Source organism: Myotis myotis, unplaced genomic scaffold (genome assembly GCF_014108235.1).
Source record: "Myotis myotis isolate mMyoMyo1 unplaced genomic scaffold, mMyoMyo1.p scaffold_m19_p_10, whole genome shotgun sequence".
In the NCBI taxonomy this organism is placed as follows: domain Eukaryota; kingdom Metazoa; phylum Chordata; class Mammalia; order Chiroptera; family Vespertilionidae; genus Myotis; species Myotis myotis.
The window spans coordinates 52,365,984-52,393,916 of NW_023416314.1; the positions used below are offsets into that span (position 1 = coordinate 52,365,984).

The following is a 27,933-nucleotide window of genomic DNA, read 5'->3' on the forward strand; positions in this document are numbered from 1 at the left end:
CAACTCCACAATAACGCTATAACTTATCCCCATTTTCAGATGAGTAAAGTGAGGCTTAGAGTAACTTGGCTTTGGTTATAATGCTAATAAATGATGGAGAAGATTTCAACTTGTTCTGACTATAAATCCCAAGCTTGTAACTTTTATACTATAGTCCCAATGATATCACTTACTGAATGCTGACTGTATGCTAAGAACTACGCTAGCTGCTTTGTGTAGGTTAGCTCTAATGCCCAAAATAACCTAAAAGAGTGAATGTCATTGTACCCACTTTACAGTAGAGAATATAGGCTCTGGGAGATTAAGTAATTTACCAAAGGTCACAAAACCAATTAGAAGCAACACCAGAGCTTTAACCCTGGTGTGTTTGGCTGCACCCGTTCCACCATATTATGACATGCATATTCCGGTTCCCTTCTCCTCCTCCCCCATAAGACCCTTCCCCATCTCTACATTTCCAGATTCCACCTCTGAGGCTCAGCTAATAGCTTACCTCCTCCAGAAGCCTTTCAGAAACATAGCCCATCATTGCATGCCTATTGCAATTATTTGTGTAACATTCATTTTCCTTGATGAAGACAGATTTGTATTTGTCAGTTCCATGTTCTGTTTGTGTTCTATGTCCCAATCAGTGACTTCATATAAGTGCCCTGTAGCAGGTTCTTCAGCAGTTAGTGCCATCCAAATATCTTACACTACTCTCAATAAGCCTCTAGAGGGGGATAAGCATTCTGTTACATAATTTGTATCCCTCGAGGACCTGGCAGAATCCTAAGCACATATTAGGTCTCACTAATGTACAGATTTGCTCCAATATACTTTAATAGTAGGAAGTTTTCAGTCATAATGCTAACAACAGTAACAGCAAACTGTGTGTGTGTGTGTGTGTGTGTGTGTGTGTGTGTGTGTGTGTGTGTGTTCAAGCCTCATAATGATCAATGATCCAATGATGTAAGTAGTATTCTTATGCCCATTTTACAGAAGGAACTGAGGAACCAAGTTAAGTGACTTGTCCAAAATCACACAGCTAATAAGTGGCACAGTCAGGATCCAAATCCATGTAGTCTCACTCCAGAGTCAACATTCCCTTGACTACTTTACATGCTATTTTCACTCAAATAGACATTGTTCTAAGATTAAACAACTCTCATGCCTTGAAAATGTTAAGACCCACTCATTACTTCTGCTATAAACATAGGAGAAGTTGAGAGGAGATATGGGAAGAAGAGTCTGCTTATAGTAGAAAACCTGAGCAGCAGATACAAAGATGCTGGGAAAGTAAGAAGTAAAAAATAAATAAATTGAGAAGTATTTATCTTTCTAAAAAAAAAATTAGAGTGTGCCAAGTGTGCCGTTTTCACACAAAGGTTCTGTGATTTATAAAGCATCCATGACGACTTTCTCTCATTGATACACCAAATTATACAGCATACTTCAGAGTGAGCAACAATTGTTAGCAAAAACTTTGCAACTCTACACCAGAATCATGTCATCATGAACCAGGGAAACACCATCACCTCTGGATGGACACACAACAGCTGTTCAGAGCTTCAAGAAATGGACCGGATGAAGAGTTCAAGGAAAACAGAATGGAAACATGGAAAACAGAATGTGGATTTCCAAATCTTTTGAACTTTATTAGGTTGTGGCAAAAGTCAGGAAGAAAAGTACAAGACACATTTCTACTTTTTAAAAGGCAATAAGAAAGTATTTATTATTTAGAGATGATGGTAAATAGAAGTAATATAGGTTTATATATAATTCATAATTTATAATTTGCAAAACCTTTTCCTGTACCTTATTTCTTTTAACTCATAATATAATCTGATGAAATCAGTAATGCGATTACCTCTACAAAATCAGCCTTTACAATATGGCCCAGAGAAAAAAACTTTCCATGGTTATGTAGCTGGAAAGTGGTGAAGCTACACCTAAATTCCCAGTCCTCTACGACAAGCCTCCTTTCCTTGTATCATGTGGTTGTCTCTTGAACAAATTGGAAAAGAAGAGGCGTTTGTGATATTGAAAATAAAAAAGTAATAGTAATTTCAAAATAGACAAAGACTGAAGCATAGGAATGACAGGTCTCATCTCTCTTTGCTCTCTGGAGGAATCCCCACCTCTCCTCGTGGGTCGGGACAGTGTAATAATCTGGAACACAGAACCACCACAGAGATCCAAGACACATGAAAAATAAGCCCCAAGATTCAATTCAGGGAAATGCCAAAGGAAAACCAGAGAAAATCTAGAACCTTGAAAATAAAGCAATTTTCCCATATAGGAAACAAAAATCACTCTCCAGAGGAAAATAAAGTAACGCATAATTATGCAGAATAGTTGTGTGGTGTACTGCATGTATGATGAAGAGTATAGGGAGCTAGGGTCTAAAGTTGAAAGAAAAATGTAGAAGCAGGCAAGTCTATCTAGATATTGTTATGGCTACAGAACTTTATGCTGCAAAGTAAAGGAAACTGCCTGCTTCAGAGTTCTATAATTTTTTAAACTTTTATTTATTGATTGATTTTATTTTTTATATATGTATTTTTATTGATTTCAGAGAGGAAGGGAAAGGGGGAGAGAAATAGAAACATCAATGATGAGAAAGAATCATTGATCAGCTGCCTTCGGCACACCCCCTATTGGGGATTGAGCCCACAACCCGGGCATGTGTCCTTGGCCAGAATCAAACCCAGGACCCTTCAATCCACAGACCGACGCTCTATCCACTGAGCCAAACTGACTAGGGCTATTGATTGATTTTAAGAGAGAGAGGAAAAAAACACATCAATTTTGTTGTTCCACTTATTTATGCATTCTTTGGTTGATTCTTGTATGTGCCCTGACCAAGGATCAAACCCCCAACCTTGATGAATTGGGAGGACACTCTAACCAACTGAGCTACCTGGCAACAGAGATCAACACACAAACCTACCCTTTCTCAGAACTAACACATAAAATTCTTTCAGCATTCATATGCAAGGAATGACAAGTCAGACACCTCACTGCAGAGGCAGCCAGTGTGACAATGCTCACAGAGGATATCCCTGTGTACAACTCCAGTTCCATAGCCTTGGAACACTGCCAGTCGAACATGTAAACACTTGGTTCCAGATAAGGAAGGCTCTACTTCACCCAACTATTCTTCTCACTATTATTCTTTTATGAATTAATTCAGAATGTATAAGTATATGCCTGACACTATTCAAGATCCTGGAGATAAAGTAGTGAACAAAATGAAGTCCCTGACTTCATGAGCTTGCATTCTAAGTCCAAATTAAATTACCTCCAAGATTTCTTCCTCCTGGAAGACTCTATGGTTCCACTACTAGAAAAAAAGGCTTAAGTTTCAAGTGTGCTTGGTAGGGGGACACTTTGAGCACCTAAAGGAAAAGGAATCACCTTCTAGCCTCAGTATCTAGCATAATTCTTAATGTGCAGTAAAGATTTTTAAGTGACTGGAGGTAATCACTATATTACACATGTGGAAACTGAGATTCGGGATAGTTAACAGTGGTTAAACAGATGGTAAGTGGTAGAGCTAAAAATGACACCCTAACCTAGTACTATTCTATGAACCCCTAACAATTTTTCTAAAACCACTTAAGACATTTTTTAGGGACTATTCAATTACTAAAGTCAGCTCCCCAAGAGTGAGTCTCTACATTTTCGTTCTGTATCTTTACTTACTTATTAGAACCACACAATTTAACACAATTTTTTCTCTAACTGGGGTCATGAGATAAGATTTCAGATTTTAGAGATGAATGTACCCTAAAAGTCACCTAGTTCTAGTTCCTCACTTTTCAAATGAGGGGACTGAACAGAGAAGGGTAGAAATTTGCCTGAAATCCCACAGTCAATGCAGGGCAGACCTAGCACTGAAACCCAACTCCTCTAACACATAGCTCAACATTATTTTCCACCACCACACTGTGTGCTTCAGGTTCCTTGATGGTAAAAAGGATTTAATTTTTTTAAATTCCCACTAACACTCAGAAGCTATACCTAGTATATTTTACTACTGGCATATTACATTACCCAAAAAAAGTAACTATAAGGAAATTTCATTTTTTAAATATTTATGTACATTTTCTCTTTATATATCTTTTTTTAAAATCTTCATTGTTGAAAGTATTATATATGTCCCCTTTTCCTCCCATTGATCTCTTATAGCGCCCCCACCACACTCCAGGCTTCCAACACCCTATTGTCTGTGTCCATGGGTTATTTAAATGTATATTTTCCTCCTCCGGAAATCTCTATTCCAGTTAGGCTAGAACAGTGATGGCGAACCTTTTGAGCTCGGCGTGTCAGCATTTTGAAAAACCCTAACATAACTCTGGTGCTGTGTCACATATAGAAATTTTTTGATATTTGCAACCATAGTAAAACAAAGACTTACATTTTTGATATTTATTTTATATATTTAAATGCCATTTAACAAAGAAAAATCAAACAAAAAATGAGTTCGCGTGTCACCTCTGACACGCATGTCATAGGTTCGCCATCACTGGGCTAGGGAATTTTTAACAGCTTCTGGCCCAAAAGATTCTAGCAGGAATTACCTAAGCTCACTACTCAGCAAGAATAACCCTATTACTAGAAAAAGTGTGAGGCCTTGTAGAACAAGGCCTTCCCAGGTGAGGTTTCCTGGGAAAATAATTGGATGGCCCAAAGACTTGCATTTTCAGGGAAAGAAAAACTACCTACTAGGCTAGCTGAAGAGAATTTTTCTAAGCTGCACTTACAAAGCTAATCCCCTCTGGAGTCAAGCTTCTCCAAGGAAGTAATGAACTGCATAGAAGCACTGAGTTGGGAGCAACAAGACTTGAACTCTAGTTCTAGCTCTGTCACTTCTCTCGGGTTAATTTACTCATCTGTAAAATATGGATAATGGTACTTACCCTGATTACCTCACAAGTACTCACGTAGAACACATGAATGAGTGGCCATAAAAATCCATAAAATCAATTTGAAAGTATAAAACACCATACATATGTAAGGTAGTACACTTCACTATTAGTACTAGTAGTCAGAATTATTGTTTATTTCAGAGGCATAAAGCCAACTTGTAAAATCAGTTAAAAAGAGGCAAAAAGCAGTGTGACACAACAGAAAGATCAAAACTTTTGAGTCACATAGCCCTAGGGATAAGTCCAGACTCTGTGATCTTGGCAAGTTGTTCAAACTTTTAAAGTTTCCTCATCTGAAAATGGTACCATTCTCCTGTGAAATTCCTATGAAGAATAAGTAACATGTTTACATATGTACACCTAAAAGTCTCTTGCTTGTATGGTGCAAAATGGTATCATTATTATAAATTTCCTCTGCTAGAGAGTTTAGAACTTCAGGGCTTTATCTAGCATTCATACCATGTGAACAGTCAAAACATCTGTAATGTGAAGCAGTATAAGCTGATTTAAAACGAAAAAATCACCACCAACAATAACAGCATCCCTGATCAACATATTAAAGCAAAAATTAACGTAGCATATTAGCAACTGAGCCAGAGTTTAGGATCCAGTTCTATTAGGGGGCATGTTCACAGTCACCCCAATGGTTATGCTTATTTCATGTCCACTGCACGGAGGCTCTCTTTGTGACTGTGGATTGTTGGATTATTGCCTGCATTTCTATCTTTTAAGAAAAGCCAAACATGTAGAAGTTGCAGTCACCAGATTAAACGTTCATCTTGACAATATAATATACTGTTTGGAGTCATGTTGACATCCTATTGGTGATGTTCATGACTTTTTATGCCTTTATTTTGTTCTTTGGTTTCAATAAATAGAAAAATAGGAAGCCCTTAGACCAGCCATGGGCAAACTACGACCCGTGGGCTGGATCCGGCCCATTTGAAATGAATAAAACTAAAAAAAAAAAAAAGACCGTACTCTTTTATGTAATGATGTTTACTTTGAATTTATATTAGTTCACACAAACACTCCATCCATGCTTTTGTTCCGGCCCTCCGGTCCAGTTTAAGAACCCACTGTGGCCCTCGAGTCAAAAAGTTTGCCCACCCCTGCCTTAGACTAATGAATTCAGACTCATTTCAGACGCAGTGCTGCTTCTCTTCCGTGAGATTGGGAAAGGGGTATATTTCTGGTTGCTGGCATATGTGGCACAGACATGAGATCACAGCTTTAAGCTTAATAGAAGAACATAACAATCTACTCACTATTTACATTTAGCCCAAAGGGCAGCTGGAAATCACAACCAACCATATGCAGTGCCTAACAAGTGGTCATGACTTCATTAATAAAGCCCAGCATTAACGAATAAGATTCTGGAAATGGTACAGTGAGGGGCAAGAGTGTCTTACCACAGGCCCCTCTAAGTACTAGGCATAGGGCCCAGGCTATTGTTGAAAATGTCCTTTGGGATTAGACTGTTCTCTCTGCCAGGATTTCATTTGCCATCTTTCATATTTCCCAGTTCTCCCGTACAGTGTTTAATCAGCTGCTAGGGACTGGTTAAAAAGGGCTCCTATTCTTCTTGGATCCTGACATTCTGAAAAGGGAATGAATTGTAAAATCATCTACATGCAATGAAATCAAATCCCACATGGAGAAATGCTTTTCATACTATAAAAAACTATTTCAAGTAAAAAAAGAGATGCAAATAATATCTCATTTAATCCTCCAAGTCTATGACAGGTATAGTAAGTAATATTATTCCCAGCTTATTTGATAAAAACAAACAAACAAAAAACCTGATATTCAGAAAGGCTTAAGAATACTGCAAGTAAATTACAGAATAAAGATTTATACCCAGGTCCAAATCCCAGGCTTTCACTATTCAACAACTATAATGGGGATATATTAATTGATAATCCATAGGCTATCATAATTATTTTCTTTCTACATTGAGATACATACAGGTTTACTAAGTAAATGTAGTACTCAAAATGAATCACTGTTTAATGTAAAAGTCTTTCTAATGAACATCCGTGTTATAATTTATAAATTTTCTATCTGGTTCTTTCATTTCTTTTCCATAATAGTAATGTCAGGTCCCAAATTTGTAACCCATGTACAATAATCACAGGACAAATGTTGGAGCATCAATCAATCAAAATACCTTACAAGCTTTCATCAAAGTATGGTGACCCCATTGAGTCAACAAAAATTAAATAATCAATAACTCCTATAAAGATGGCAGCTGATATAGGTGGTATAGAAATGAGAAGTTTGCTAGAATGACTGGTTCATACAAGTGAAGCTTATTCAAGTGAAATAAGTAGAAAAGGGAAATCAAAATTTGCAGTCTGCCTCCTCAGACTAGATCTAAGGTATAGGTTGGATCTTGCTGAAGCACATTTGCTTTTATGTGTGTTCTGATTTTGGTTTTGCTTTGTTTCCTTACTTGAAGCACACTGCATTATCTTATTTTTTTGAAACTATCTCTGTCAAGCTAACAAGAGCACAGGAAAGAACAATATTCTAAGTGTACTCTCCCACAAACCAGGCTAAGAGAGACAGCATGCTCTCTACTAAGATCCCTAATGATGCCACGGGGAGCCCAAGCCATTCACACAGTTATGACACAGAATGCAACCACATTTTCTCCCTTGGGGCTTAAAGGAAAAAAACTGGCTCTCAAACCACAGACAGTAATGTATAACCACAGCACAAGGCAAAAGTAAGAGAGAATTGAGCAGTAAAGTATGAGATTTACCTCAGACAATTATCCCAAACAATTACAAATCACCTTGGAATACACCTTTCAATATCATCCCAGCTTAGACACATCTCAATATGAAAATGAGTGGTTAACAACAGGACCTTATAGGCAGAAATATGTACATAAAGTCACAATGGCCAACATTTCCAGTGGACTAAACACTGATCTTAGCGTACAGAAAAATTACTGTAGAGCACTTTGTGGTAATATATATGCACAAACATAAAGCCCATGTACATAACGGAAGCAACTTTCCTAGAAAGTATTAAAAATAATACAATATTCTTTTAACTGTCTATTGGCCACAAAATAATTCTTCCATTAACTAGAGTTTTTATTGTGTTTTGCAAATTATAGCAAGCAACAGAGACATACCAAAAGAGTGCTGAACACTAGACAATCACTAAAAACTATAAATCTCTAATTTCATTTTCCCAATATCTAAATTCACAAAATGTTCAGATAAAAAGTAAACAGATGTGTTTTTAACAAATGTTGCTGAGAAAACTTGATATCTATGAAGCAATGGAGTTGAACCCTTAACTTACACTATACACAGACATTAACTCAAAATGGATCAAGGACCTAAACTTAAAAGCTAAAACTATAAAACCCTTAGAAGTCATAGCAAAAATATTTATGACACTGGATTTGCAATGACTTCTTGGGTATGATACAAAAGCACGAACAACAAAAGAAAAGTAGATAAATTAGGCCTTATCAAATTAAACAATGTAAGTGCATCAAAGGACACTATCTGGAGAGTGAAAAGAGAGCCCACAGAATGGGAGAAAAAAAATTTCAAACCATGTATCTGATAAGGAATTAAATATAACTCAATGAACAAACCACCCAATTCAACAATGGGCAAAGAATTAAATAGAGATTTCTTCAAATATCTACTTATGGACAATAAACATATGCAACCTTATGAGTCATGAGGCAAATGCAAATCAAAACCACAATGAGATACAACATCACATCCATTAGGATGGCTACTATTAAAAAAAAAAAAAGGAAAATGACATTTTCCCCTCTTTTGACTAACTCCCTTAACTTCTTCAACTCCTTGCTCAAATATCATGTTTTCAATGAGTCCTACTCTAATCATCCTATTTAAAATTGCTTTCTTGCAGTATCAAGTCATCTTATCCAACTGTTTTTTTCCATAGCACTCAAAGACTTCCTATATACTATATAATTTACTTACTATCATGCTTATTTTTTAAATATTTTCCAGAGAGGAAAGGAGAGGGAAAGGGAGATAGAAACATCAATGATGAGAGAAAATCATTGATCAACTGCCTCCTGGACGCCCATACTGGGGCTCGAGCCCACAACCCCGGGCATGTGCCCTGACCAGGAATTGAACCATGACCTGATTCATACATTAACGCTCAACCACTGAGCCACGCCAGCTGGGCAACTATCGTGCTTATTATTATCTGTCTCTCCCATTGTCAATTTAAACTCCATGAGAACTAAAGTTATTTGTCATATTCACTAATATACTTTAAGTGCAAGACTGGTAGTACCTAGCAAGTGACAAATGTTTAATATACAGTACATTTAGCTGAATGAATTAATGACTAATTTCTTGTTTAGAGATGGAATAAATAGCTTAAAAGTTTTAAAAACCAAACCATTCTTTCAATTAATCAGTTTTTATCCTCTTTAACACCAAACTTAAAAGCTAAACCTATAAATATTTGTCATCAACAAATACCAAAGTACTATGGCTTAAAATGTAACATGTTCCACTCTACTGAACATTTCAATGGAATAAAAGGTCTCAAATTTTTATTCATCTTAACATCCAGAGTACATGTGCCAGTTATTTACTTACTGTCTCTTGACTCACATCACCCTTCAATCCTCTGCTCTGTGATTCTGGGGCACTATATTTCCCAGGCTCCCTTGCCAGCTGGCTTCCTATTAGGTTCTGCCAATGAGAGGGACTAGTGGGAAATTAGAAGGTGGGAGGAGGAGAAGAGAGACTTCCTTTTTCCAGCTCCTGTCAGCATCACTCCAGCAGCAAAGCACACTTATGGCTGCACCATTTTACATTTTACATTCCCAGCGATGGCTTCTTACACACTCCCAATACCAGCTGCCTAACCCCTGCAGAGCTACCAGCACCAGCTGGCCACACTCCTCTCGGTGATTAAAGCCTAAGCCATGCTGTGTTTCCCTCAGTGGTCTGAGCACAAGTCACACAGCACACCCTCTCCCCAGAGGTACAAGCCTAGTTACAAGCTTTTCCAAGTTCCCAGATCCAAGTAACCCAATTTCTTGCATTTTTATTCCACCAGTGTTATGGCTGGTAGCTGCTCCCTATAATTATTAATATCTGAGTAGCCTCACCTTCCTTTTTTGCTTTTTCATTATTCCAAAATCTTTGTACAAAATTCCCCCAACTAAATCCCATCTACTTGAACTGTTTATCAGGTTTTTTGTTCTCCCTACTACGTGTGACTATACTGTATAACATTCAGGCAGACCAAAAGATTGACAACAGATTTGCATTGCTCAAAATTAAACATAATACAGAACATACAAATCTGAACCAAAGAATTAACCCATTCCTTCCAAAGCCTTTACCATCCCATTTAGTGGCAGCTCTACCCTTAGAACTTCTCAAGTCAGAATCCTGGAGTCCTTTCTTTCTCTCATCTCCAAATCCATCTGTTAGAACATCCTGTTAGTTCCTCATTCAAAATATATTCAGAATATAACTGCTTCTCACCACCTCCACTGCTATTCCAAGACACAAATAACTCTCACCTGGATTATTATAATAGCCTTTTACATAGTCACTTTTCTCCCACTCTTTTGTTCCCCTATAATTTATTACCAGCAACATTCAAAGTGATCCTTTTAAAAATTAAGTCAAATAATATCACTCCTTTGTTCAAAATGTTCCAAAAACATTAAAAAAAAATTAAAAAGTTCCATTGGCTCCCCATCACACACAGTTTCATTCATCAATACACAGTCAATGCCAAGATGGTGCCTGGCTCATAATAAGTGCTCAGAAAGTATTTGTTGAATGAAATTCCAAACTCCAAAGCACCAAAGAATAAATGAATATAAACACACACAGAAATACATTGTGAAATATATACCCATATGTATATATGATCTTGAATATATTCTGCAGAGTAATACTGCATTACTAATAATGTAGTAAATTATTATCCTCTTTTATCAAAGAAATGCAGCTCAAAATGCATTTATAATCCTACCACGTAATATATGGAGGCTCTCTAGCACAGTGCTTAAGAGTCTCCCACCTGGCTTACATAATCACTCCAGCACCCACTAGACCTGTGACCCTAGGAAAGTGACTTGACCTCTGTGCCTCATTTTCTTCATCATGAAATAGTAACTATAATAATAATAAACCTAGCTCACAAAAATTATATACAAGATTAAATTATGTAACACATGTAAAGAACTTTAGCACAGTGCCTAGTCCATAGATAATATTCAGTACATGTTAGTTAATATCTATAATAATAAAAGTGTAATATGCTAATTAGACCAAACAGCCAAACGACCTTCCGGATGTCCTTCTGGATGAAGCCACGGTGGCAGTGGCAAGGGCAAAGGCAGAGGTGCTTAGGGGCGATCAGGCAGGCCGACAGAGGAGGTAGGGGCGATCGGACAGGCAGGCAGGCAGAGTGGTTAGGGGCGATCAGGCAGGCAGGTGAGCCATTAGGGGCGATCAGGCAGGCAGGCAGAGGCGGTTAGGGGGGATAAGGCAGGCAGAGGCGGTTAGGGCCAATCAGGGAGGCAGGCAAATAGTTAGAGGCGATCAGGCAGGCAGGCAGGAGAGTGGTTAGGAGCTAGAGGTCCTGGATTTCGAGATCCGGGATCGGGCCTAAACCAGCAGTTGGACATCCCCCAAGGGGTCCTGGATTGCGAGAGGGTGCAGGCCGGGCTGAGGGACCACCCCTCAGGCATAAATTTTATGCACCGGGCCTTTAGTTATTATATAAGGCATCTAATGTTTGTTGGAAGACAAGTAAATGCTCTAAAATTCAACATTTGATACAGCCTGAAAGTGTTTACATTGCAAGAATCATATTCTATACTTCTTTATATCTGTCATAGAGTTGAACATTTTGATTCAATAGTTGACTAATTTATTGACTGATTTATTAGTGATATATGTATATCTATATATATAGTAGTAGTAGTATTAAACATACTAAAAATATAGGTTACAAAAGTCAGGTTAGTCAAGATGACCAGAATAAAAACTATAGGGAAAGAAAGGCAAGTTTTTCAGGTCTGCCTCCTTATTTTATTATACAATGTATATGTATACTAAAGCATACTAAAAAATTTTAGTAAGTTTACTAAAGATTTTTTTGTTTTGTTTTGTTTTTTAAATATATTTTATTGATTTTTTACAGAGAGGAAGGGAGAGAGATAGAGAGTTAGAAACATCGATGAGAGAGAATCATCGATCAGCTGCCTCCTGCACATCTCCTACTGGGGATATGCCCGCAACCCAGGTACATGCCCTTGACCGGAATCGAACCTGGGACCTCTCAGTCCACAGGCCGACGCTCTATCCACTGAGCCAAACCGGTTTCGGCTAAAGATTTTTTAATTGTATAAGAGATATACAGATTTTTCTAGCAGGAAAAAAATAATGATATGATGGATGTTAACTACATTTGTTGTGGTAATCATTTCATAATACATGTAAGTCAAATCATTGTGTTATACACCTTAAACAGTGATGTATGTCAATTATCCTATCTAATAAAAGAGAAACATGATAATTAGCATACGACCGCTACCCTTCCCATTGGCTAATCAGGGCAATATGCAAATTAACTGCCAGCCAAGATGGCGGCCAGTAGCCAGGCAGCTGGAAGTGAACATGAGGCTTGCTTGCTTCAGTGACGGAGGACTCCAACATTCCCCGCCTGCTTTGCCGGCCTCTGAGCTTGCAGTTTAAGAAACATTGTAACAAATATAGAAGCTAAACAAAACCCCAGAAACCTGCTTTCAGCCGGCCAGGATCTCAGAGCTGGAGTTATACATTGTTTCGATTATAGAACCCAAACAACCAGATACCTGCTTTCAGCAGCAGAGGCCTCAGAGCTGGAGCCAGAGCTAAAGCAGGCCCAGAATAAAAATAAAAAATAAAAAATAAAAAATAAAAGGAGCAGTTGGGAGCTGAAGTCGGCCTGAAAACAGCCCTCAACCCCTCACCCAGACTGGCCAGGCACCCCAGTGGGGACCCCCACCCTGGTCCAGGACATCCTTCAGGGCAAACCAGCCAGCCCCACCCATACACCAGGCCTCTATCCTAAATAGTAAAAGGGTAATATGCCTCCCAGCACCGGGATCAGCGGAGCCGCGAGGCCTCCCAGCACCAGGATCAGCGTGACAGGGGGCAGCACCCAAACCCCCTGATTGGCCTTGCTCTGTGCGTGACAGGGGGTGGCGCTGCAACCTCCCCATCGACCCTGCCTTGAGTGTGACAGGGGGCGGTGCCCCAACCCCCCAATCGGCCCTACCCTGAGCGTGACTGAGGGTGGCATCACAACCTCCCATTCTGCCCTGCTATGTGCATGACAGGGGAAGGCGCCCCAACTCCCCAATCGGCCCTGCTCTGAGCCCGACCAGGGGCTGCACCTAGGGATTGGGCCTGCCCTCTGCCACCTGGGAGCAGGCCTAAGCCAGCAGGTCGTTATCTCCCGAGGGGTCCCAGGCTGCGAGAGGGCACAGGTCGGGCTGAGGGACCCCCCTCACCCACCGAGTGCACAAATTTTTGTGCACCGGGCCTCTAGTATCTCAATAAAACTTAAAAAAAAAAGAAATAATGATAAATTATTGGCATAGGAAGAAAAGGCAAAAAGAAAGGGAAAGAAGAGACAGATAGCAAACTTTGAAATTGAGGCATCAACCAATCAAAGTTCTGTGAGTCATAAGGGAGAACAGAGCACTAATAAGGACTCAGGTTGACAGCTGAGAGTGAGACTTGGTTGCAAAGGCTGCTTCTTCAAAAAATCATTCAAAGATAAGCCCAACTAAGTGAAAGCAAAACAACTGACTCCAAAAGAAGTATGCAGTTAACCACTGGTCACTAGAAGCTGTAAGTCTTTCACAGAAGGGGTACTTAAGAAGAATTAAAATAAAAACAAAGTAACAGAGAAAAAAAGTCGTTATTAACCATCTTTCAAATGATGATAGGCAAAGCCAGTATAGATTAGTAACTGTCACACCACTGGCTGGGAACCTGGCTGGAATACCTGGAACAGAAAGATCCTTTTAGATTAAGGTTCTGGTATATAAATACGCTTTCGCTTACTATGAATCCCTTCTCATCACCTTGATGACATTTTATTGTGTGTGTTTTTCTAATGCTATAAAAACTCACATTAGTGAACTATGTTTGAACTTGCTATGGTTATATGACACAACCACTTTTTAACTCTTCACACATGTACTGCCATAGTGCGCAGATTTATTTGTCAAGAGCAATGGGAGAGGACAATGGAACTGTGCATATTATTGTCCACAGTAGTGTGTTCATATGTGAATGTGCACATCTCTGAGCACCAGCATATAAAAGAAATATATTTTTGTCATCAAACTCTAGTTATGACACAGACTATTTAAGTTTTATGTCCCTAGCATGCCTACATCATTCAGAAGTACAATGACAGCCGCAGAGGACAGTCCACAATGTGCAATTCTGCATTTCTACAAAATGTAAAGAAACAAATTCTAAATGCATCCTCAAACAGATATGTGTGAGTAGCCAGTCCAAGCAAATGGGCTCTTCCCTTTCTGCACTGTTTGAAGGCTCTTCCTTTCATACATTGTTCTTTCCCCTGGGGTCCAACTTCCTTCTCTGGGTTACTCTTTCACTACTAAATAAAGTTAACCTCCTACTAGATAGTTCTTGTCATCTACAATGTCTTTCTCTGCTGTTCTGAAAAGAGTGAATCTTGCACATAAATGATGTGGTATCACCTGAGAATACCTGGAAATTTAATTGGTGGGTTTCTGTAATTTCAAGAGGTACAATCATACCTAGGCATTACTCTATTTTTACTGCAATTTGCGGTTTTATGGTTGCGTGTGCTTAACTCTATAATCTTCAAGAATGAAAGTATATAACTAATAAGTTTAAAAATATATTAAACGTAAAATATATTTTTCAACTTATATATCCTGTGCATTATTAATAATAACCAGGAGGAAGGGTGGAAAGGAGGGAAGGAAACACGGAAAAAGGAAGGGGGTGAGGAATTTACTTATCTTTACTAATACAACCTTGTTATATTTTTAAAGTACTCAAGTACTTCAACCCATCTTTAGCTCAATGTAATTACTACAGCTTCTGTGTAGATACCATCTCACAACATTAGACAATAATTGCCTAAATCATAAAGCCAAATCTTTCTTTCTCTGAGCGTCCTATATGCTTGCTATGGTCTGAATGTTTGTGCCTCCCCGAAACTAGGTTTGTTGAAATCCTAACCCCCAAAGGTGAAGGTATTTGTAGGTGAGGCAGTTGGGAGTGATTAGGTCATGAGGGTAGAGCCCTTCGCAATATGTTTAGTGCTGCCATAAAAGAGATCCCTCGGAGCTCTCTAGTCTCTTCTGCCATACAATGAGAAGTCTGTGCCCCAGAAGAGGGCCCTCACCTGACTGTGCTGGCACCCTAATCTCAGACTTTCAGCCTCTAGAACTGTGAGAAATAAATTTATATTTTTATAAGCTACCCAGTCTGTGGCTTATTTTGTTATAGCAGCCCAAACAGATTAAAACAGTGCTTCTTTCTCACTCAGAACATCCTGGTCTGAATACGCACATACCTGAGAACTACCTCTGTAAAAACATAAAAAGTCCTATAAAAGTCTACAAAAAAAATTAGAAAATCTGAAAAACCTATTTAGAAAAGTTTGTCAGAAACTCATTTTTTCTTCAGTTAATTAGAATCTACTACTTATAACATATAAGTACTCTGAGGTATGCTATCACTACCATGCTAGCCTGGCTCAGTGGTTAAGCATCGACCTATGAACCAGGTCGTCACAGTTCCATTCCTGAGCAGGTCACAGGCCTGGGTTATGGGCTCGATCCTCAGTGTGGAGCATGTAGGAGGCAGCCAATCAATGATTCTCTCTCATCATTGATGTTTCTATCTCTCACCCTCTCCCTTCATCTCTGAAATCAATAAAAATATTTTTAATCTATATAAAAAAAGAAAGAAGAGTAAGACCTAAACAACTTGCTCAAGCAAGTAACTAATTACTAATTAGTAACAGAGAAAGTTAGGAATAGAACCAGGTTTATCCAAAGCACCAGAGAAAATCTGGGACTAAAATCCAGATCTCCAAACTCAAAAGAGCTGGGCATTATACAGAAAAGAGAAGAAATGGCACTGGTCCTAGAGAAACTCACTAATGCCCTTGCCAAGTGGCTCAGTTCACTGGAGCATCAATCTGTACACCAAAAGGTTGCAGGTTCAATTCCTGGTCAGGGCATATACTGGTACCTAGGTTGCAGGTTCAATATCTCTCTCTCTCTCTCTCTCTCTCTCTCTCTCTCTCTCTCTCTCTCATCAATAAAAAACATATTCTCTAGTGAAGATAAAAAATACTGATTAAAAATCTATTGCTGCATACTTCTCTAATGAGTTATATATGGTTACTAGTGGCCCGGTGCACAAAATCCATGCACATTAAAAGGGAATTAATTAGAGGAAATATTTTAATATTGCTCCTGCCACCCTGCTGTCTGGATCCTGGGTGCAGGTGAATGCAATTCTTAGCTGTCAGATTGTTGACAGCAAGCTTACCAACAGCCAATTCCATGAGGGATGGGCCTCCTGCCACCCTGCTGTCAGGGGCCAGGGTGTGGGTGAATGGGATTCCTGGCTGTCAGGCCGCCGACAGCAAACTAACCAATGACCGATTCCACGAGGGATGAGGCTCCCACTGCCCTGCTGTCTGGGTCCTGGGTGTGGGTATCCAGCTCCCTCCTCCCTCCTGTCAGAGTCTGGGCCAGCACCCACGGGGATGCAGCATCAAGTCCCGCCAGTGCCACGAGACCCAGAGTCAAGTCTTGGGTGCAGGTATCCGGCTCCCTCCTCCCTCCTGTCAGAGTCTGGGCCGGTGCCCACAGGATGCAGTGTCAAGTCCCACCAGAATTGCGAGACCCAGAATCAAGTCCCTGCCCACCCGCATGCGCCATGCCGCACACACAGCCCCACCCACCTGCGCACCTCGAAATCGTGCGAGACCCAGACCCACTGGTGACCACGAGGATGCAGTGTCAAGCCCCCGCCAGTGCCTGTGAGGACGCAGTGTCAAGTCCCCGCCCACCTGTGCACGCCTGCCACACATGCAGCCTCCTGGTGATCGGTCATTACAGCATGAGGGCGTCACGACCACAGGCTTTTTATAATATAGGATAGAGTTCTGGTGCATGGGTGGGGGCCAGCTGGCCAGCCCTGATGAGGGCCCCAGATTGGGGTGGGCTGGCCCAGGTGAGGGGCCACTGGGGTTTGCAGGCTGGCCACGCCCCCAATTGGGGTGAGGCTCCCCGCTGGGGGCAGGGCCTGCCGGGGTGAGGGACTGCGGTCGTTCTGGTCTCTGGTCATTCTGGTCATTTTGCCTTTTCGGTCATTGGCCTTTTATTATATAGGATAGTAAGGGAGCCAATTGCATATCTAACACCAACAGGATTTTAAAAAAAACAATTTGAATAATTTTAAGCCACTTATGTAGAGTTCCATCATACATACTGTGAATTTTTTATTCTTTCTTGATATATACCCTCTGAACTAGATTTGTTTAAGGTCAATATTAAAATAATCTAGAATTTAAAAAAAAAAAAAAAACACTGGCAAGGGGTGAGAGTAAAGGGAAGACTGGAAATAGGAAGAGAGGGGCATGCTGGCTGTCAAGGGAAAGTCATGCCAGGATTGTAAAATTTTGCACTCAATGTTCAAGACATAATCTATTCATGTTTGATAAAGAGTTAGCAATGATTATAAGTGGAATCTTTCACCCACTTCCTCTACAACTCCTGTCTCTGAATAGCTAAAATATCATTTCAAAAACTGAGAATAAGGGAAAACATGAGGAAATTAGGTTTTAAAATCACAGCACTCCTGCTAAGGGTAAGAGTTTTACATGATCTCTTAAAGTGAAGAAAATGAAGAAAGAATTCTTCATGATCATCATTGAAACGCATGACTACATTCTCTAGACCAAGCATAGAACAACTCCAATCTCCCCAGGCAATTGTTAAAAATGGGGAAACCTACGCATTACTGATGGAACATTCCAGACTCCGGAGCTGACAACCATCTCTAACACTCACTAACATAACCCTGACTGAAATAAGAAGGGGGGGGGGGGGGAAGAGGAGTGGAGATGGAGAGATGGTAGGAAGGAGAAGAGGAGAAAAAGAAAATGGAAAAAAGTATTAAGAGGTACTGTTATTCAGGAAACTAAAGTCTCTTACAAACAATCTACAAAGAAATCTTTTTTATAAAAAAACAAGTCAAGTTGGTAGTTATGGAGATACTGAAGTTGTTAGTACTTATTTCTAGGCAAAGAGTATTTTACTTTTTAAACTACAGTAGTAATAACTACACTATCATATTGAGCCGTATTCTATTTTTGTATATGTATACTGCAATAAGACAGAGTTAAAAAGAATGAAAAGTGAATAAATAGATCAATAAATATTGAAGGAAACAGGGAACTTAAAGTGCTTTGTCTAGTGTCTTTCCATCCAACTATTCAAACTTAATATTAGTTTACTTTCTTGTTTCCATCTCAGGTATACAAGGACAAAACGAAATATTACTTTTTTTCCATCCAATTAAAAATTACAACTTAAAGCCCGTGGGTCATAGAAGGAGTGAGTTATTCATACTGCGTAACAGTAAAAATAGTTTGTCACTCTGAAAAGAGCTAAAATCGGATAAAAACTCAAACTAAGTAATCAGCATCTGTTGTTATCAAAAGAGAGGAAGAAGTGACTTTGTAGTATGAAAAAATAAGAAAAACAATTTAGGATAGAGAAGAAAGGCTAACTGAAGATATTATCATAAAATAATATTTATTGCAATATTTTATTATTACTATTATTATTATCTGGACCCCCGCACATATGCCTCTGCCCAAGCATGTGCAATGACATCTACATGGGTGGGTTTACTACCCTGCAGAAGAGGAGTCATGCATTTTACTCTAAATATAAACAAGCATTTAAAAAGTGAAAATGTTTCATTCACCATGAAATATTAATTTCAAGCTCATTAGAAATCAGTATTGCACCTTACAAGGGGGAGAGAAATAAGAAGCTGCTCACAACAGTATGGTTTCAAACTGTTGAGGGGAATATAAATTGGTGCATCCTTTCTGGAAGGCAACTTGGCTATATATCAAAATCATTAAAAATACTCTTTGAACTAGATTTTAGATGGAATATATTCCACAGAAGTAATCATGATGGTATTCAAAGGTTTATATGTTAAATGTGTTCATTGAAGTATTGCTTATGATAGAGAAAAAAATGAAATCAATCTAAATTTCCAACAGTTAGTAGCAAAACATTTAATAATTATTCAAAAATCTGTGTTGAGTGCTTACTATGAGCTAAGCACATTGGATTCATTAAATTAAAAATGTATCCTTAAAGTAAAATACAATGTATCAGTTTTTAAAAATTATATGATCCCAAATTGTTTTATAAATTTAATATATACTTCCATAAAAATCACAAATAGGGTTTTTCTGATGGGTGGGAGGAAAAGATAATAAAATTATTATAAAGTCCATCTGGAAAAACAAATGCTTGAGAAAAACAAGATAATTTGAAAAAGAAAAGTAAATTAAAAATATAAAATCTCACTAAATAAAAATGTGCCAAATGAATAGCCAGATTGATTAACAAAAAAAGTTGAAAAATAAAGCCTCATATCTCTAAGAATTTAATCTATGATAATTATAGTATGTAAAAGATAAATTATACAACTAATATTGTTGGGACAATTGGTTTTTAAATTCTAACTGCATACTACACAACAAAATAAATTCCAGATGTACTAAAAACCTAAAGGTAAAAAAAAATAAAACCACAATGATGCTGTAATAAAATGTATGTGAATATTTATGTAATTTGGGATGGGAAAGGTATTTTTTTAAATAATACCAAAAGCAGAAACTCAAAAGGAGAAAAATAAAAGTAGATTTGATTAGAGAGAAAAGACTTTCTAAAATTTTAATTAAAAGACAAATTATCAAGATTGTAAAAAAAATCTGCATCATATATCATAAAAGGTTAATATTTTTAGCATAATAAAGAACTCTTACAAATTAGTAAGAATTAACTGCTTGTTAGAATAATTTGCACTATTTTGTGTTGGACTGTTCTAAATATTTGATTCATCTTTATTTATTTGATCCTTGCAACAATCCTGTAACATATGGGAAACTTTTACAGATAAGAAAACTGAAGCACAGAGAGATTAAGTAAAGACACAAGACTAAAAGCTGATAAGTATTAATAGAGTCACCAATAGTCTGACTCCAAAATCTATTCTACTTCTTAAAGGATATGAGCAAGAAATTTAAGGGAGGGGGAGAAAGAAAGAAAAAAATGCAAATGGATAATAAACAAAAGAAATATTCCATTTCACTACTAATTAAAGAAATATAAATTATACTAAAACTAAACTGCTATTTCTCCGTGTAATATTGTTAATGGTTGAAAATAATGACAACAATATGTGTAAGTATGAATGTGATAAAATGAATACCGTCATACACTGCTGGTAAGAGTGACCTGGTTAAACTTTTCTGGATAGCATTTTGACAATATGAATCAAATGCATTAAGAAGAGATTAATCGAGGGGCAGGTGTGGGATGGAAGGGATCAATGGGAAATAAAATAAACAAACAAAGGGGCATCTGTAATACTTTCAAAAATAAAGATAATTTTTTAAAAAGATATTACCCAACAATTCATTTCTAAGAATTTGAACTAAAGATGTTTGCAAAACTTGAGCTATAAAGGTGTTTATTTCAATATTATTAATGATAGTAGAAATCAAAAATAACCTACTTATAGATGATCAGTGCATATATGAAATGTCACAAATAGAAGAGTATGCAACTATTAAAATGAATGATGTAAAAGAATAGTGGTATCATTAGAAAATACAAATGATATAATATACTGTTTAATAAAGCAGATTTATTAAAGTTACCATATGATTCTATTTTTGTTTCAATAGGGTATACATATATATATATGTATATATATATATATATATATAAACATTATAGAGAGAGACGTAAAATTTTATTACTGAATGTATATACACCTTTATATTTAATGATTACATCTGGAAAACAAGTGCAGTTTTTCTTTTGTTCTTTATTTTGATATGTGTTTCCTAAATTTCTTATATGCAATATCTACTACTTTTGTAATAGATAATAACATTAATTTTAACAAGAAAATGTATGCAGGACAATATTTAATGACATAGGAACAATGATCATGATATATTAATTTTTAAAAGTAGCTTGCAAAACAGCCTGTGCAATAAGATACCATTTTTTCTTTTTTAAAAAAAATGTGTATTGAAATAAAAAACTTCTAGTATAATCAGTATAAACATTTTGAGGTAACTCCAAGTGTCAGTACAAAAAATAATTGTACATTCTTTTTTATAATTTCCAAATTTTCTCCAATAACCATGCTTTGTTTGTTTTTTCTTAATTAGAAAAATAAGACTGTATTTTACACTTTTCTCCAAATCCATTCTGTTTGACAAAGCCGTAATTTATGAAAGAGCAAAAAAATTGCATACTACCTTCTTATTGTCAATTCAGACACAAAATGATATGAGAGTTTTTCTATGAAAGCAAATTTCATAGAATTTGAAATTTTATTTAAAATTATGAAACCCTGTAAATATACTATATAAAGTTCTAAATAAGACCTACAAGGCAATCAGGCAAATCTCCTTGATATATGTCCAACTATTTGATAGATAGGTAGGTACAGTAGAATAAGATAATTACAAATGGTTAAGCAGATGATTATAAACAAATATGCTGACACTGCTCATCAATACAGCAAGACAAAAAAATTGAACAGGGATCAATTATTTGGCAGTGTGGCAATATAAAAATTGAACAGGGATCAATTATTTGGCAGTGTGGCAATACCTGGCCTGGATTCCTAAATATATATGATCTTGAGCAAATCGATTAATCTCACCAAGTTTTAGATTTCTCAGCTTTGAACTTACAGCAAAAAATTAAACTCTTTGGCTTTAAAACTGCACTAAGCATTTATACAATTGTAAAGAATTTTCATATAACTAAGCTAACATGAACCCTGAAGTAGCTTCAAATTCAGTATTTACTAATTAATGATAAATGAGGATGGTAACAACATGAGATACACAAAAGACTTTTTAAAGAAGATAACGAATACATGCACCCCTATGTTCATATCAGCATTATTTACAATAGCTATTATCTGGAAACAGCCCAAGTGCCCATAAGTAGATGAATGGATAAAGAAGCTGTGGTACATTTACACAATGGAATACGATTCAGCTGTAAAAAAGAAGGATCTCTTGACCTATAAGACAACATGGAAGGACCTGGAAAGTATTACGCTAAGTGAAATAAGCCAATCAAAGAAAAATAAATATTACATGATCTCACTTATATGTTGAATCTAATGAACAAAATAAACTGACAAACAAAACAGATCCAGAGACATGGAAGCATGGAACAGACTAATGATTCTCAGAGAGAAGCGGGGAGGGGAGCAGGAAGGGGTTAACCAAAGAACTTATATACATATATGCAAAACCTATGGACTCAGACAATAGTTCCATGAAGGTCTGGAGAGGGGGAGGGAGTTGGGAGGAGGGAGTCAATGGGGAAAAAGAGGGAGATATCTATATATAATACTTATAATAATAATAATAAATTTTTAAAATTAAAATAAAGAATATAAAGAGGGGGAAAAGCTGACATTCTTGATTATGAAAAATTTCTTTTATAGGGAATCAAGGCTCAGGAAAATTTAGTAGCTGTTTTCTTATTCTCAGAAGGTCAGAAAAACTGGGGAACAAATTTCTCAATTTTGGCTGTGAGCCCCAAGTTGCACTAATCATCCAGTAGCACTTCTCCACATGGAGAAGCTGATACAGCATCAACAAATTCTTTATCAAAATCAACACTTTGTAATATTCAGAAAATTAAAAGTGTTGTAATCTATAAATGCCCAGCCTGTTCTGTTAAAACTTTATCCCAATTGGACACTATGTTTAAAACTATGTTTTAAAAAAAACAAAACCTCTGCTACAATTTTTAAGTCATATATTTTCTTCCATCTCTTAGAAAGTTTTCTTGTTCTTGTAACTTTGCATGATATTATACTAATTCTTCATGGAAATATACATAATATAGTCACTTTCAGTTTTCCCACTAAGGGAGAAAACATACTTTAAATGTTTTATTTTTCAGTACAAAACTCTTCCAGTCTCTTATATCAACTTTCACAGGCTTTCCATCTCCTTAAAATCTCACCTTCTCTCCTCATCTCCTCTACCAATCCACACACACACACACACACACACACACACACACACACACACACGTGCAATGTCAGACTTTTTAAAAATAAACATTTAAACATAAAATCATCTGAGAGTGACAAAGTTTGAAACTACTTCTCCCAAAAAAATATTTAAGGTAATAAAAGAAAACATTAGACATTCTAATTGAAGTCTGGTGGCTTTTTTCTAAGTTAATGTTATTATCCAAAATATTTAAATAAGTTAAGACACCATTTTAATAAGCCAGTTTTCATAGTTAACCATTAGAGAAGCAAAGCCTTATAATACAAAAGTCCTTGCCTAACAAAGTACTTTATTTTTTATCTTATTTTATTACAGGTTTTCTGAATATCTCAGGGTTGCTTCTCTCCCAACCATCATCAAACCATCCAATAAACATCTTTGTCAAACACATTATCTCTTTAGCTCATAAATAACAACCTACCTGGTTCCTGTACACTTAAAGAACAACCTAAATATTTATTTAACCAAAATACCTTAACTTCGGGAATTAGCTTCTCCCCTTTGTCCTTTGGTGGCCACAGTATCTTCATTGGAAGCTCTATTGCTGTCATTATTTCTAATTTGAAATCATCCTCTAACTCCACACCCTTCCACGAAGGAAACAGCTTTTATCTTTGTCTTGCACATGCACACCATAGTGGGGGTTAAGAAGTAAATTGCCTTTTGCAATTTCTTTCAATAATAAAACAGCAAATAAACAAGGAATCTTCTCAATTACAAGATACTATTGCACATTCAACACTCAAGTCAACCACTGAATTGCACTGTTACTCTATTTGCCTAATGTATCACATTTTCAAAAGGTAGGGAAAATCTCACAACTTGGGGAGAAATTATCTGAAGGGAAAGAGATGCTACATTTGATACCTCACATAAAGCTTATGTCGAGTCTGAATAAAATACTGCAACTTTGAGTGTTTCTGTTCTTAGGTTTAACACGTGGAGTTACAGACTTCATTGTGAGGTCATTGCCAACTTAGTATAGGTCTTAATGAAAGAGAGTGAATGATGAAGACACTATTGGGTTATTTGTGGAATGAAAAATAAAATGTTTTGATAGGCAAAGACTTAAGATTGCTAGCACTTTCTAAAGAACTTTGAGATTAAAGAATGGCTAAAAATTCAAATTAAAATAATAGCTAACTTTTGTAAAGCAGTTATAACACAACAAGCATTATTCTAATTCCTTTACATACATTAATTTATTTAGTCTTCAAAACAAACAACCCATATAGGAGGAGGTATGATTATGTAGATAATTATTATCACTATCCCCATTTTACATATGAGAAACTAGGCACATAGAAATTTACTTGTCCAAGACTGTACTATTAATGGTGGAGTCTGGCTTTGAATTTAGGCAGACAAACTTGAAAGACCAAGTTCTTAACCACCACTTAACCTCTTAACCACTATAAAGAAATCTAATTGAGGTTTGTTGTTCCTTGAAATTATCATCTTCATTTCAAGCATAATTAGAAATATACATTGAGATTAAAACTTGTCTCTTCAAGAAATGCAGCTATGAACAATTAATACAATGGTGTTTTGGTTAATTACTGTATTAACTTCTATGCAATTCTATAAATCAGTACCTTTTGATATGGGAAATTTAGCAAAAATACCCTCATAATTCTATGAATTATGAAACAGAGGCCTATTTAACAATAATAAGAATTGGTCCTTCATTGGTAGATTTTTTTTTTTACTTCATTCTTTTAGGATTAATTTGGTCTGAATATTGAGTTCCTTAGACACTTCCACACTTACATCACTGCATCTCTCCACAGATCCCTTGTACAGCAGCATCTCCATAATAGAGCAATGAGGAGAATTAGAAAGGAAGCAAAACCCAAAAAGATATCGCAAGGAAGGTAATACACTAAAGCCTATTTGCTTTACTTAAAGGAGAATTCCTGAGCTCAGAAGCTATTTACTCTTACTTCAGACGTAATTACAGCACTTTTAACTATTTGAGGAGCATACCTGGGCTCAAATCCTGAATCTACCATTTATTAGTAGTATAATCTTGGGCAAGATACTCAACTTCTCTAAGTCTAGGTATTTTTTATCTGCAAAACAGTCCACCTCACTGGAATGTTTCAGGAACTCAATTGACATAGTATATGTAAAGTTCTTAGCATAGTGCCTAGCATATTAGTGCTCAATAAATGGTTCTTTGTTATTTGAAAAATGAACTAATAACAATTCAAGGACTTAATGTGATAATTAAATTGTATAATTTATGTGGAAGCACCTACATTAGTACTGTACAACAAAAGGGAACTATAAAATGTTCATTTCATTCTCTTCTTATCTAATTGAACAGCCCATAGCCAAATAGAAATAGCAGCTTCTAGGAGTATGGAAGAAGGATTAATATTACTAGAAGCAAAAACACTAATTACAGAGAAATGACAACTTAAAGTCTGAAAACACAGGCAAAGACAGGAAACCCAAAATGAGACACAGGAACTCAAAACGCACAGCATTTGGGGGGCCACTCATTATAGAGATAATTAGCCTTAATAGACCCTCAATTCAAGGAGAAGCTCCAAGGAATCAGATGTCCATAATGATAACTCTGAGCCATTAAGATAAACATTAAAAATTAAATTTTGAAGTTGTCATTTAAAACTGGATATGATATAACCTCAACTACATATATATTAGATCAAAATTTTAACAGGGGCTATTTCTGGTCATGGGATTATGGATGATTTTAAATATTTTCCTGTTTAATTTTTCTATATTTTCTAAAGAACCAACTGTTTATGAAATCAGAATGTATAGGTAAAATTTAAAAATAATGTTAGTGCTTAAAGAGACAGTCTCTTAAAATCTAAGAAATATATGAATGTGTAATAGAAGGATTAACTCCTATATTGAGTACTTTGTTCAAATAGCCACATTGATCTTAATACAATAAAGGCATTACAAAAATGCAACTGATGTTTAAATGTTGCACAATAAATTCACTTGAAAAACAAACAAAAAAATGCTAAAAGTAGATTCATCTTAGAGGTACTGCTTTAAATAGCCAGTCAATATCAACACAAAGCTTATAACAGGAATGACATATGATTACCTCTATCTTTGCTTGCAACAATTTGACACACCCTCCCTCTAGGGTAAAAAAAAAAAAAAAAAAAAAATGTTTAAACAACTCTAAGAAAAGAGCAAAATAAAACTGATAAAATGGAGTAATTTCAGAAAGCATAGTCGTAAGTGAAATGCACTGTTTTTACCTCCTAAAATAGAAATTAGAATGCTGTAGGCAAATTTAATATATTACTGAGTAATCACTGACTGCATAGCTGAAAAAGCAAAAGGATGTGGTAGCACAAAAAGCATATTAAAATACCATAAATGAATCTGTGACAAAATTTTTTCTTCATGATCTATAGTTTGTGCATTTCTTTTTGGAACTGTCGCACTGAAAACCACATAGTTAGTAGAGAAAATGCCAGTGAGCAATACAGCAGATCCTAGAGGACTTTGTCACTTAGAAAAAGTGCTTCTTCTTAGAAATACTAGTATGTCTTTTTTCCTATTTCTTCATAACTAGGGCTCTAATATTAAAGTAGAGAAAAGTAGAAGTATAAACAACTTAGTGGACACTAAAACTCTCAATTCCTTTAGGTGCTGGCATTATCATCAGGAGAAATAGTTCAGTGCTGGTCCAGATTCAAGACGGACTAAATGAAACACAGCCAAATAGTTAATCTAGGAATAGAATTTAGATTATGAGCATCCCCATCCAAGTTAATATTCAATTCACCTCTCCATAATTTCCCCTACAACTTGATATCTCCAGATCTAATAGGCACTTTAGTTGATTCAGCTGAGACTATTTTATTTCACATTTCATATTGCCTTTAGCCCTATTGTCAGTGGGCTAAAGGCAATGGACACCATTAATGCCAGAGGAATCTATAGATTGTAATAATAGAAGGATACTAGTAAGTCTAAAACATGCCTGTAAATTTTTCCCTAATGTGGATTTTATCTTTGAAAAACAAACAAAAATTCTCTTTAGATGTGCTTTGCTTTCAATACTGTCCTTATTTTCATGTCTTATTTCCATAACTTAAATATACAAATAAATACAATATTAAACATTTCCATGACTATTTACTTTCGATAAAGAAAAAGGTGACGAAAAAGATAAAACATATATCTTTCCCTTTATTATAATGTTCAGGAGCATATTTTAATCCATTTTTAAATTGGATGCATCCAAGTCTTAGAAATGCAAACTCTTGTGATCACAAGAGACACTGGGTTTTTCGTGGCGCTTAAAGAAAGAGGGCATAATAAATAAGTTTCTGGTTCTGATTCATTTTCTGCTCTTTTGAATTAATTAATGCTGTGGAAATCCCAGGCAACTGCTGTATCATTTGTGACTGAATTGAGTCTAAAGGAGAAAAATATGTAAAACATTATTTAATTAAAATTTTCATTTTTCTCTCTTCCACTTCCTAACCTACTAGCTAATAGTCATTCAAACTAAAAGAACAGTTTCATGTTTGTTGCTGTCGAATTAATTGCCTTGGGCCACTTTAGTATCTTCAGAGAT

The 27,933-nt window shown here is 36.5% G+C and overlaps 1 protein-coding gene across 1 annotated transcript in view; it reads right to left on the bottom strand.

Annotated features, from left to right (window-relative positions):
- Window positions 1–23,948, bottom strand: part of SOX6 (SRY-box transcription factor 6) — a 368,911-nt gene extending 344,963 nt beyond the window's left edge. The window contains exon 1 of the mRNA XM_036325513.1: window positions 23,828–23,948. The gene's annotated coding sequence lies outside the window, so the exon portion shown is untranslated. The remainder of the gene's footprint in view (window positions 1–23,827) is intronic.
- Between the last annotated feature and the right edge of the window lie 3,985 nt (window positions 23,949–27,933).